General features: G+C 51.6%; 1 pseudogene; it reads left to right on the top strand.

Moving 5' to 3' along the window:
* LOC130143372 (hydrocephalus-inducing protein homolog) overlaps positions 1–12549 on the top strand; it is a 66612-nt pseudogene that overhangs the window by 45116 nt on the left and 8947 nt on the right.

Below are 12549 nucleotides of genomic sequence, written 5' to 3'. Positions count from 1 at the left end.
CAGATTTTTCTCTCCGGCTCTGTTTTGTGAGCTTTGTGCCTTCTCTGAATGGATTTCAAAGCTCATTTAAGTGCATGGGAAGGAATTCAGAAATCATGTTTTATACGCAGCATCACTTTCTCAGGGTGCAAACTGATTGCTAAGTTACAAACCAGCCCAAGGGCTCCGTCAGAAGTTAGAAACCAGCCGCAAAGTTGATCTGCTGAGGGAAGAGAAGGGTCCCGTATCTTCTCGCGGAGCATCTAGTGCTGGTGCCACCCAGCCCGGAGTCAGGGACTGGCTCTGAGGCTGCCTGGAAAATCCAGGCGAACCGAAGGAATTCTGTACTGACATGGCAACCTCTCCCCAGGCCGTGAGACCAGGCTGCCCCTGCGCATCAAAGGGAGCGGCACAGGGCCCCAGCTGCGCTTCAGCTTTGACCAGCTGGACATCGGGAAGGTTTTTGTTGCATCAGCCCCCAGCTACGAGGTGAGCAGTGGGGTTTGCTGGGGTTGGGGTGGATCCTGATGGCCCCTGGGGCAGCAGTGAGCTTTGTGCACCTGCTGGATTTCTGGCAACACAGGCAGTTACGTGCACGCATTATTTGATGTAAGTTAAATGTGGGAGTTTTTGCAGAATCTGGATAGTTTTGATGGGGTCTGAAAGGTGTGTATGTTGTCCACAAAGCCCCGATCCCTGCGTTTTGGCAACCTCCCTTTGAGACCAGCTGGGAGGCTTCATGCAGAAAATCCAGCCCTTGACACATGAAAGCAACACCGGGTCAAAAAGGTCAGGGTCCAGAGGCTTTTGTTTCAGCCCTAGAATCACTGCACCCTGGTACCCTGGCGGTTAAAAAGCAGCTGGAACAAACGTGTTGTGTTCCGACTCGAGTCCGTTGCAAACACCTTTCAGTGAAGCGCAACTTGCTGGATCCTGGCGCCGGAGGGAAGCCGGGCAGCCTCCCCGCGCAGAGCTGCCCGCGCAGGCACCGGGAGCGCTGTCCCTGCTGAGCAGCCTCCTGCCACCCTTCAGACCTGGTGCCCCTCTGGCTCTATGAACAGAGCAGGGCAGTTCTGGAAATGAAGCAAAGGAGCTTTCTGGGTATTTGCCTCCCCCGCCGATGGTGGCAAGTTTTCTCAAAAAAAAAACAACCAAAAAAAACCCCCAAGATACAGCAACTGGAGGCGGTAGAAAATGAGGCAGTACATCGTGCCAGACACTTTCAAAAGCTTGACTGTTGCAGGGAAGGACACGTTAAGGTGTTTTCTTGCCAAAATATTGTGCACTGTATGTATGCATTTTTTAATGCTGATTCTTTATTGATCCTATATATATCAATGTGTTGGTTTCATTACTGGAGAAAATGTGAATAAGTAGATGATACTCCAAGTGCTGTATTAAGTAGCCAGACTGGAGGTAAACTTCAGTGTGGGATCCCTAAGTGCAATTTGTAATGAAGGTGTAAAACATATGAGTAGTTTCCAAGTTCCCAGTGCAGAAATTGAATACAGGAATGTTTTCAACAGCAGCTGCAAAATTAAAAAAATAAGGGCTGTACCTCTGCTTCTGTCTCAGTTTTTCTGACAGGTTTTGCGAGGACAAAAGTTAGGGAAAATAACTGCCAAGCAGGTAGATAAGTCCACAGAAATGGCCGGATTTCACCTGCAGCCTTCGGAAACTGTAGAGCTTTGCTTTGGGTAGGTTTGGTGACCACCAGTGTGCTGATACTCACAGGCAGGTGTGGGCATTTCTTGCTGAATCTCAGCAAATGCTGCAGGATTGTGTAGCTTGTTGGAACAGTAAATAATGGTAAATTAGTAGATGATGGCTGTGAATATTTATGAAAGAGATTCTTTAGAGCAGGTGGAGCTGCTATGCCCCTCCCTCTCATCCTTTCTTGACATGTCTGGTTGAGCAAAGACAAAGAGACTCTCAGATCAAAGAAAAGAATAAAATGCGCCTCACTGACGTACCCTAGCAGAGTCGGGGAGTGCTGCTGAAGCTGGTTATGGGGCTGTCCCGAGGTATTTTCTACATCCAGTAAACTTGCTGGCTGTAACGGGAGCTGAATGCGTTTTGCCCTTGGCAGGACTGGGCTCATCTGGAGCAGGAGCAGTTAGGTGACGATTCGCTAGTAATGCTGCGACCGCCCTTTGCTGCTCTTTGGGGCAGGTCTGCATCGCCTTGGTGATGCTGAGCACATCCTCAGCCCTGCAAGTCCAAGCGGACTGCTCTGTGTCAGTGGAATAAACCCAGAGTGACTCTGTTTATGTGAAGTTATCACGGGGTTTTTTTGCATGCAAAAACCCAAAGGCAGAAACTGTCCTGTTGTGTTTTCTTTGGCTTCAGCCAAGCAGCAGCACGCAGCATCTTCTGCCTTTTGTAGAAGTTTAATTAGAAAACAAATCAGCCTTCTGTAAGGAAAGAAGATTCCTCATGTATTTCCATTTTGCTTTCTTGCTGCTGCAGGTGATCCTGTTTAACAAAGGAGTCATTGATGCCCCCTCCAAGTTGGTCCTTCCAGCGACCGCTCTGGGCTCCTGCTTCTCCTTTCTCCCCCAGGAGGGCATCGTTTTACCAGATGTCCTCCAAGTCATCCAGATCTCCTTCAGTTCCACCGCCCTGGGGCAGTTCACAGAAGGATTCTGGTTCAGTGTGGATGGGTCCCCTGAGCCCGTGACCTTGACCGTCAGGTGAGGAGGGTTACAGGAGCCTGGGGGGTGCCTCCACAGTAGTTCCCACTGCAGACTCCTCTCCTCGAGATGGCATCTGCCTCCTTGCTTTCTGTCTTGCCTTTGTTCCAAGGACCCCTGTCCAGCCCTTATCTCTCATTCTCCAGCCCCACAACTCAAGCTGTTTGTTTCAAATGCTTTTGAGATGCCCACCCACCGGGGCAAGCCGAGCCTCCCTCTTCAGGGGGGTTGTGCACTGGATTGAGTTCTCCAGGGAGGGAAAAACTCCCAGTTCTTTTGAGTGGAGGTGAGCTGGCTGGTGGGACACGGGGCTGCAGGGGAAGGAACAGCGGTGGGAGTGCAGGTGGTTCCTCTCCTACCTTGTGCTCCTTCCTGTTCTGCGAGGACCCCGATCTCCCTTCAGAAGCACTATTGGAAGATGTGGCTGTTGCCATAAAGACTGCCCTCTTCCCCCGTTCTCTTGCAAGCTGCGCTGTTACCGGCTGTAGCGCACAGGGCTCTGGGCTGGCTGCTTGGCCGAGCCCTCTGGGCAGTCCTTCAGGTCTGACTTCCTTGAGCACAGCTCCTGTGTGCTCAGCAGAAACGGCAGTTATTTCCCCCCTCGCTGCAAGGCTCACCCTTGGCAGTTTCCCAGTGTGAGACCCAGTTGTGGCTGGTTTGGAGGCAGTTTTCTATCGTCTTTTGGCAAGTGCTATTACGGAAAGCATGTCTGCTCCCTTTGCTCCATCCAGAGTAGGATGCTGGGGCTTGGCAGGTTAAGTCTGATTACGTGAGGTCCTTGGAGAGGGAACCTCATTGCCAGAAGGGATTTGCTACCTAACTTGTTCTCAGGAACTGACTCAGCTCCAGGAATTGAGAATTAGCATGGGATTGAAACTCCTGAAAGTCAGATTTTGAGTGCTTTTTGATCGTGCAGTCAGAAGATGCCCAAACCATAGGTGATCACTCTTTACTTGGAAACAGACCTGACGAGGTCCTGAACGCTTGTTCTTTTGCTCTTTAGAAAGGGATGCTGGAACTGGGACACCACGGGTGAGTGCAGGTCCCTCCTGCGGGAGGCTGGGGTCTGTTCATGTGTACGAGAGACCCGGTGGCAGCCCTGTGAATAAAACTAGGAGGCACGGGTCACTGTGCTCCTTGATCTGTATTTGTTTTTTTCAGCAAGAGGCAGAGCTGGCATTGATTGGCATCAACCATGAAATGAATGAATGTTGTGCAGCTTCAAGTGCTGATTTCAGTGGATGTTGGTGAGTTTGGGAGTTTGGAACCTCTCTGAATTTAGGGATGGGCGGGCTGGTGTGGTGGCTTCGGGACACTCATGTTCGGTGGTGCAAATAGTCTTGCTGTTGGATGTGTCAGCCGGTGCACTGGTGACAAGCTGATACTTTCCTCCAAGATTCCACCATCCACTGTGTAGAACTTGTGCTGCGTTTCTCAGTAGATGTCTGGGGCTCCTGTGGATTCGTGCCTCAAAATCCTGCACGCATAATGGTAGTGTGGAATAAGGTCTGAGGAAGATGTCCATATAGGCCATGGAAAGGCCAGTTCCAGCAAGGAGATACCAAAGCAGGGAACCTGTGGCTGAGAGGGCTAGTTACAATGAACCTGCTTCTGCATGGACAGCTCTGCCCGTCACATGACAGGTCGGGAAACTGAGGCACAGAGCCATCACTTGTTCAGGGTCCTTCACTGGGCCAGCAGCAACCTGGGGGTGTACCCTGCCTGCCCTGGTGCCCTGAGCCACCTCAGCAGCTGCCACCTGCTGACCACGTTGCTTTGGCTGCCTCCTGTGCACAGGGATGCTGTGCCGAGCGCAGGGGTGACGGGTTGATTTGAAACCCGCTGTGCTGCTGAGACCAGCTTCTATCCGTCCCGGTGGTAACGAAAGCCGAACACTTTGCAGTTCTTTTTAACCAAGCCAGTTCCTCCTCTGCCTTTGTCCTTACAGGGGCTGTGTCATCGGACCGACTTTCCCTTTCCATGTACCTTCCCTCCATTCGGCGACGTCTCCTTTGGTGAGTGTGCCCTGGGCTTGGACCGCTGGTGGGGAGGTCTTTGCCTTACTGAAATGAAGCGCTTTGGGAGCGTCTGTCGCTTGTGTTCCTCCACAGCAGCCTTCAGGGTGTTAGAACCAGGGCTGCCGCTTGCTCAGGTGGTATTTTGCTGCCGTGAGATCAAACAGGACCAAAGGAATAGAAAGTCAGTATTTTCCTGGTGCCCTCAGAGCCTGCTCAGCCCCAACCTCCCAATCCTTGGCGGCAGAATGATGGTGAAAGCCCGTGTCCCAGAAGGGCCCAGGGGATGGGGCTGCAGGAGAAGGGAGTTGGAGCCACACGCTAGCCTGTGGCTGCTCAGGGTGAACGTTCCTGTTGCAAGGCGAGGACACCACTTACCCACTTGACCTTTAGTGTGAGCTGTTAATTTGTGCTGTGAGGGCTCCTCGTTATCACCGGCCCGGTAATAAGCCCAGGCAGTAGCTCGGCATTGGTTTGGGCAGTGATGTCTCCAGAGATGTGGGCTCCTTCTCCTTCCCCAGCCGAAGCACTGCTCCACTGACGGAGCCGGTGGCTGAGCACCCAGAGCATCTCCACTGAAATGCAGATTCTGATTCTCCATCTCGAGTCTCAGAGAAAAGGCTTTGTACTGAGATGATCTAAAGTTTACATGTGAAATCATTTGGGGATTGATTGAAGGGCCATGATCATTCTGTGCCCAGGATGCCTCTGTGGTTTCATGCGGTTCGTGGACTTTCTAGGAAATCTCAATACTTTCCCTGAGCCACTTCCCCCTCTCCCTGCATCACCACTCGGCCACTTCTCTGCTTCCTTTTGAATAAATAGACCCACAAGAAACGCACCGGCAGAAATGCGGTTGTGTAATAGGAGATTCATCCTACTTTAATCTGATTTCATTAACAAGGCCTTTTCAGCTGAAGGCAGCTATTGTATTTTTGCTTCTTGTCACTGTGCTGCTGGCTGCTGTCTGCATCTGGTGGCTTCGGTCCCATTTGGGGCTGTGCAGTGGGTCAGTCGGTGCATGTCCTTTCTGTGCCCCACCGCCGCCTCCCTGCCGGAGTAATTGCTGGCGGTGGGCAATGGTCACTGCTGCTGGGCACAGAGAAACTATCTGCTGTGTCTGCAGGTGGTTTTCCTCCCTGTCTTTATTCAAATAGCACTTGGTAAGCAGGGCATGGGAGGTGTCTTCTGGCAGAGCTGGTGTCCGCTCCAGACCAAGCTGCGGGCTGGTGTCCTGCCTCTGCAGAGCAGCCACCCCCTCACCCAGTGTGGTTGTACCACTGGTTTTCCGTTGTGGAAAGCAAGTGTCAGAGCTGGAGTGATGTCAGGCTTTGTGGGCAGTAATCAAAGGCAGTGTGGATGTGATGTCCCCGTGTGTTAGGTAAGGTGAGACACAGTTCCTGCTCATTTCTAAGGAAGCATCAGGTTTGCCTGCAGTGAGGTGGGCTGAGTTGTCATGTGCTCAGTCTGGTTGCCCAGAAACAGGAGATGCCTTAAGGGTCCTGCCTAGAGAAACTGCATTAGAGTGCAATGCATCATGTTGTAGTGCCCGGTCTCATCCTTTCTTTTCCTTACATGACAATGCCCTACTTTCATATATTGAAAACTGGGGGAATGTTCGTGGAGTTAATGGGGGATTTTACAGACTGAATTTTCAGAATAAATGCTCTGTCTGGGTGCACACTGATCAGTGAGAAGGAGTTGGGGCTGGTTTGGGGGCAGGTGAGAGAGCTCCTCACAGGTAGAGACAGCTCTTCAGCACCAACGGCACTGCCCATTGCCAAGGAAGCAAGCTGTGCCATCCATGGAAAAAGCAACTTCAGTCACAACTCACTCCTCCCTGAGCTTCTCCATTACCTCTCATTCACACTGAAAAGAGATAAACAACAAGCACCGGTCTATCCTAACAGGAGAGTCACACCAGGAATCACGGGATAACCGGGGACTTAACTGATATTTGTCTCACCTTCCCAGGCTTTCCTCGCACCCTGCCGTGTCGCCTCACTAACACCTCCTTGGTTCCCATGACTTTCAACCTTCGCATCCCTGGCGATGGCTCAGGACAGCGCAGCGTCACCAGTTTTGCGCAGATATCAGACAACACTTGCCCGTCCTGGAGAAAGGGAGCCCAACATCACATCAAGCCAACTGAATTCACCATAATGCCCTGCAAGGGGACCGTCCGCTCCCAAGGAGCCCTGGGGATCCAGGTATGGCACGAGCCCGGCCGTACGTGCTTCAGCAGGTGGAGCTGAAGCTTCACTGGTGCGCAGGAGGGCTGTAGTGCTGCTGGCTTTGGGCATAACGCAAGTAAGAGATCGGTGTTCGTGTTAGGTTTTTGTGAGCTGGGGTACTCTGGGGCGGAGCACCGTTTTGTTTCCAAAGTTGTAAGCCAAGGATCATGTACCCTCCGGTCAAGCACAGAAGCCACGCGTGTGTGTCTGAGCTGCTTAGAGCAATTTGATTTAAAGTGGGCCGAGGAAGGATGGGGACAGAAGGTGACTGTTAAAAGAAAGATGTCATTGCATAAAGCAGTTTGCTATTCTTCCCGGTCTTATCTTTCCTCTCGTGTGGAGCAGAATGGTTGCATCCACTGCAGCGAGGACTGGAAAAGCTCCAGCAGCCGTGAGCTGCACAGCTGCTGCTGGGCCACGTTTTGCCCTCGGCTTCCCACTGTAAAGCTGGACTCATTCTGTGAAAGTCAACAGATTTCCTCTGGATTTATGCTGTTGTAGTCGAGAGTAAAAATTGGTCCCAGTGGCAAGTAGAACATTAATTGTGCTTTAATTTAGCTTACATATGCCCTGGTATGCAAGGCGTACTTAATAAATCGGATATCGCCAGAAGAGTTTTGTTACTCGGAAAGACAGTGGTCTACACGTGGACCAGCAGGAGAACTAAGGCAAAATATCGCTCCCTTTCCTGACCGTGGGTGAGAGCCAGAGGACACCACGCGTGGCTGATGGCTTCTGGCAGTGATTAAGTATTTGACGCTCTTCTCCTCTACCAGGTCACCCTGTGTTCCAGCACGGTGAGGCAATACGAGCTGGCGCTGGTGGTGGACGTGGATGGTGTTGGCCAGGAGGTGTTGGCGCTGCCTCTCACAGCCAGGTACCGGCGCTTTCCTTGCAGCTGGCCACCTCTCCCCGCGTACCCATGCCCAGCACGCTGCCTGGCGTGGGGTGTCCTGGCTTCAGCTCCAAATGAGAAATGTTGCTTAACGAGCTAGTTCTGCCCAGCTCGCTGTGAGCACAGCCGTGCTTTGAAAGCAGCCCATGATGAGATGTGCTCAGTGCTCAGGGCCATGTCTCTGTCTTATTTTTATTTTATGTTTTTTTAAGTGAACAGTGATTATATTCACTATTGGCCTGTTGTCTGGGACTTGAGGAATAACAAATCTCCAAAGGGCTGCTCCTGCTTCTCCCTGCAAGTGGTGGGCTTGTGCTGGGTTGGCCCAAAATGCAGCATTTGTTTGGAAGGCGGCGAGCAGCCTGCTGAAAGCTGGGGTCTGGCTCAGTTAGTGAAGGCGTGTGCAAATGGGAAAGGGGCTTACGGCAGGAGTGGTGAGGGGAAACTAGTCCTTGGTGTGGCAGGTGAGCTCAGGTTTCTCTGGTTCTCTTGAGCATGAACGTTCCCAGACTTAAGCCAAAAGCTGCAGCCACGTTCAATGCCGTTGCGCCGCAGCGGGTGCCAGTTTAATGGCGAGAGGGACGCAGGTCGCTGGTGCTGTTCTCTCTCCCCGGCAGAGTCACCCACTGGGTGCCTGGGCTGCAATTTTGTAAAACGAGTGGGAATGGGAAGAGTCAGTGTGTGGGCTGGTGGGTGGAGGACCCAGGCAGCTGCAGGAGCTGGGAGCGGCTGGTCACCCAGTGCGAGAGGCAGGCGGTGCTGGTGCCCTCCATCGCGGGGGCAAGCGGCTGAGGTTTCAGGCAGGGCGAGAGCGGTACGGGAGAGGAGGGAGTTGCTTTTACTGAGATGCGGGAGTCTTGTTTTCCTTGAGCTTTGGGGAGCGCTGGTCCTCAGCGGGAAGGCTCCCGCAGAGCTCGTGCCTTGCTGGGACTGTGGGAGGGTCCTTGCCGGCCTCCTGGGGCAAGGGAGGGGCAAAGCTTGAGGAGAGAGCACTGGGGCAGGGCACTGGGCAGCCTCTGCCACGGGAGTCTGGGGCTGCCCCTCCGTTACAAGAGGCTGTTGAGTAAGAAGAAGTTAGAGGTGATCGATTGCCGTAGAGGTAGGAAATGTCTATCCGGCAGAGACAAATGCCTTGTGTCTGTTTCATGCTGTTTGGGGAGTAAACAACTTCTACATTCTCTCAGTGTCTCTAATTCCCTTTGGTCATCTCTTCACCCGGATGTGTCGTTCCTCCGCTGCACGTGCTCAGCCCTCTTCTGACATTTGGACGGTGCTTTCTGAAGTTCCCTTGCGAGTGGATGCTGACCCTTGTGAACGACAGCGATCTTCCAGGCTGCTGTGGAGTCCTTCCTCAGGCTTGGCGTCGTGTTCGCCTCCTGCCCTCAAACGTCGTTGTTGAGGGGTTTATTAGGAAAAAAACGGGGTTTGGATAAGACCTTGCTGTTTTATATTCAAGCCTAAAGTTTTGGAGAGAACGGGAAGCTACCTGAATATGAACTTCAGGAGTGGTTTGAACTCTTCAGGAAGCAGTTTTGGTTCTAGTCTTTGGGGTGCTTTCATGCAGGAGAACTTTGAGGGTTGTGAAGAGCTGCTGCAAGGAGGCCACCAGCACCGGAGTGGGTGTTTGTGGGTGCAGCAGCTTTTGGACCCTGCGAGGATGCTAATTAGGCCCATATAAATCTTGCTGCTTGTGTTGCGCCTTTCTGCTTTCTCCTAGGGATTTTTAAAAATGTGGGTGAATTGCTGTTGTGGTAATGTTAAGGAGCTTGAAGTTTCCTCAGAGGTCACTCTGAAGTTGTCTTTGATTCTGTCCCTTATAGGAGCACAAGGAGGATGCTGCTGTGTGGTACTCCAGCCCTGTGCCGTGTGGGATTATCCAGCCTCACAGCTCGGTGGAGATGCCGTTTACGCTGGAAGCCCAGGCGATAGGAAGGCAGGACACTGTGGCTAGTGTCTCAGTGTTTGGGAATGAAAGATCCCCGCTGGTGAGTGCTAGGCGAGATGCGTGCCTTTGTGTGACTCATCTTGGTGGGCATAAAGTGTTCAGGGGTTCTGCCAGGGAAAAGGAGAACGTGACAATATGTGGCTGGTGCGGACACGGAAAGAAGGGATTCATGGCATAAGTAGCAGCTAATGCCTAGAGAAGGGTGGTGTCCTCTTAGGTGGAAATCTAAGTGTCTGAGATGGTGTTTAATTACGGACGTGTGAGGCGGGATAACAAGCCCAGTCTGAAACCCAGAGCAATTCCTGGGTCTCTCGCTCTCGTGCGTTACGAGATGAGCAGCAACTGCTGCTTCATTAGAACTCTTGTTCAGGAGCTCACGGGGACATCGCTGAATGCTGCTAAAAGCAGGAGCGGTGTAAGAGACCGTGCTGAAATGATGATTTCTGTAAAGCTGGATTTAAGCTTTCCTGAAAGTCAGGTCCATCCCGCCTGAGAAATATCCATCACATCTCTTTGCCAAAAGCCCCAGCCAAAGACGCATGAGACTCCACACTGCTTGCATCTGGAGCACAGGCTTTTTTCTCTTTTTTTTTTTTTTCCCTACCAAGCTTGAAAAGGGGTGAGGCGAAGCATTCCTGGACTAAAGGCTCCTACAGGACATTTGCATTCAGGCATATACAGCAGCAACAACAAAGTGTAGGCAAGAGAATGTTGTATCTGGTGTCCTGGCTTCCACTGGCTGAAATCGAGAACAAATTTAGTTAATTAAACTTTAATTTAAAAGGATACTAACTTTTGAAGCAGCTGTTTTAAAATGTCTTGTCCTCTCTCTGAGCACGGAAGGGGATATCAGAGGATTCCCGAGAACGTGAAGCTTTCTGTAACAGAAAGGAAGGCTGACATTTTGAAAACAATTGCAGGGCTATAAACTTTTTATAAACCGAATTGAAACGATGATGCCAAATCCCCTGGATGCCACCGATCATCTCAACCCAGGCTGCTGGGGGTGTGCATGTAAACCAGTCAACAGCAAGGCCAGGCAATGCAGGCTTTGCAGGGAAGTCTCAAGTTTGACAAAACAGTTGCTTGCAAACAGAAGGCATGCTTCCCCGAAAGAGGAGGGCTTCTCCCCACTGGAATAACCAGTTGTTTAAATGTCAGCTGGATTTTGAACTACAGGTACCTTGAAAAGCTTTTACCCTTGGGCTAACAATTTATAAATTGAAAGTTGACCTTACCTTAATCTTTTCTATTTGGACGTGAGCGTGTCAATGTTTTGCGCAAAGGGCGAGCATTTCAGCTGGAGAAGCGTAGCTGTGCCTAAAGAAAGGACTAGCTGCGTTGCATTTTCTATAGGTCTGTCTTCAGGTTGCAGTGCAGTTCCAGTAGTTCCCTGGTAGCTGACGCACCCAAAGCTTTCTGGGCTGGCAGAAGAGCTGGCTGTCTTGTTACGTGTCCTGCACTGGTGGCAGATCCTACCCGTACGGCTGCAAGTCTGACCTTGGGAATGGCTGCGTGTTCCAATAGAACTTCAAAGCTCGTTCTTGCCTTAGGCTGGGGTGCCCAGTGTCGATGCCTGGTCTTTACCACCGTTACAGTTGGAACGTGGTACAGATCTTTCATCCAGGTTGTGCAGAGTCCCTCCACAGCTCTGTTGTTGGGTATTTGGTTTGCAGGTGACCGCGTGCCAGCTCCAGTCTGGCGTGTGGCATCTGCATGAAGGAGCTGGTAAATCCCAGCGCTGGCGTTACTGGTGGCAGAGCTGCCGTCACTTGTTGCTGCCTTTCCCTGTGCCATGTTGCCTGTAACGCTGTTGAATGTCATTTTCCTTGTCCCTTTTAGAACCCTGTAGATGAAGGGGTTGGGGTTTTTGAAGCCCTCTCCTTGGTGGTGAGGATGCGTGGTGTTAGTACACAGGCTGACAGAAGGCAGCTCTCCTGGGCATCCTCCAGATGTTGTTCCGCTCATCTCCAAAGGGCTCTGCCCTGCCTTTGCTGCTGCTGTCCCGCTGTCACCGGGGAGCTGAGCTGGCTGGCGAGGCGCAGCTCTTCCCTGCAGCTCCTCCTTCCCGGGAGCTTTGGGCAGCATTGCCCAGACATGCATCATCGTGCATGGCTTCAGTTCCTTATTTTGGAGGCCCCAGCCTTGGTAGGTGAGTTTTTTGGCTCTTAGTTGCACGCAGCAGTGCCCTGTCAAGGGATGAGCATTTCTGGATGCTGCTGCTTCTGGCCGAGTTGGGCTGGTGATTCTGACAGCTGTCAATACCACTTCCTTGAGCCAGACATCATTAAAGGTTTTACATCGTGGAAGCTGGTTTCTTTTTCGGTTAAATCGTACTCTGTGCCCTCCAGTGAATCCTACGGCGTCTGGTCAGTGTTGGGAGTTCTATGCATTCAGATCCTGTTGAAGTGTTGAGGTGTTTGGAACCAGTGAAATCCACCGCAAGAGTGGACAAATTCTTGTTGTTTTTAATGATGTGGGAAGGTGGTTTAGCAAAGGGATCTGTGTTCCTCCTCCAGTAGTCTGTGCCAGTTCTGCAAGGAGAAAGCTTTTGGGTCTGACTGTCAAGAGAAAAAACACCACTTGAATGATGTAATTAATAATTAATGCCTGTTATTCATGCCATACCAGGAATACACATAAGCACACATCAGAGGCCATAACTTGCACGATCTCTGCTCTGAAGAGCCTGCTTCGCTTCTGGCTTGTGCTGGTTTTCAGAGGTGCATTTTTGGGAATGTCAGAGAAGTAACTGTCCAAGTGTCGCTGTGCAGCAGCAGCGGTCAGG

Source organism: Falco biarmicus, unplaced genomic scaffold, assembly GCF_023638135.1.
Source record: "Falco biarmicus isolate bFalBia1 unplaced genomic scaffold, bFalBia1.pri scaffold_27, whole genome shotgun sequence".
NCBI lineage: Eukaryota > Metazoa > Chordata > Aves > Falconiformes > Falconidae > Falco > Falco biarmicus.
Note: the sequence above shows the minus strand (reverse complement) of the source record. Positions and strands in the feature narration are given on the sequence as shown.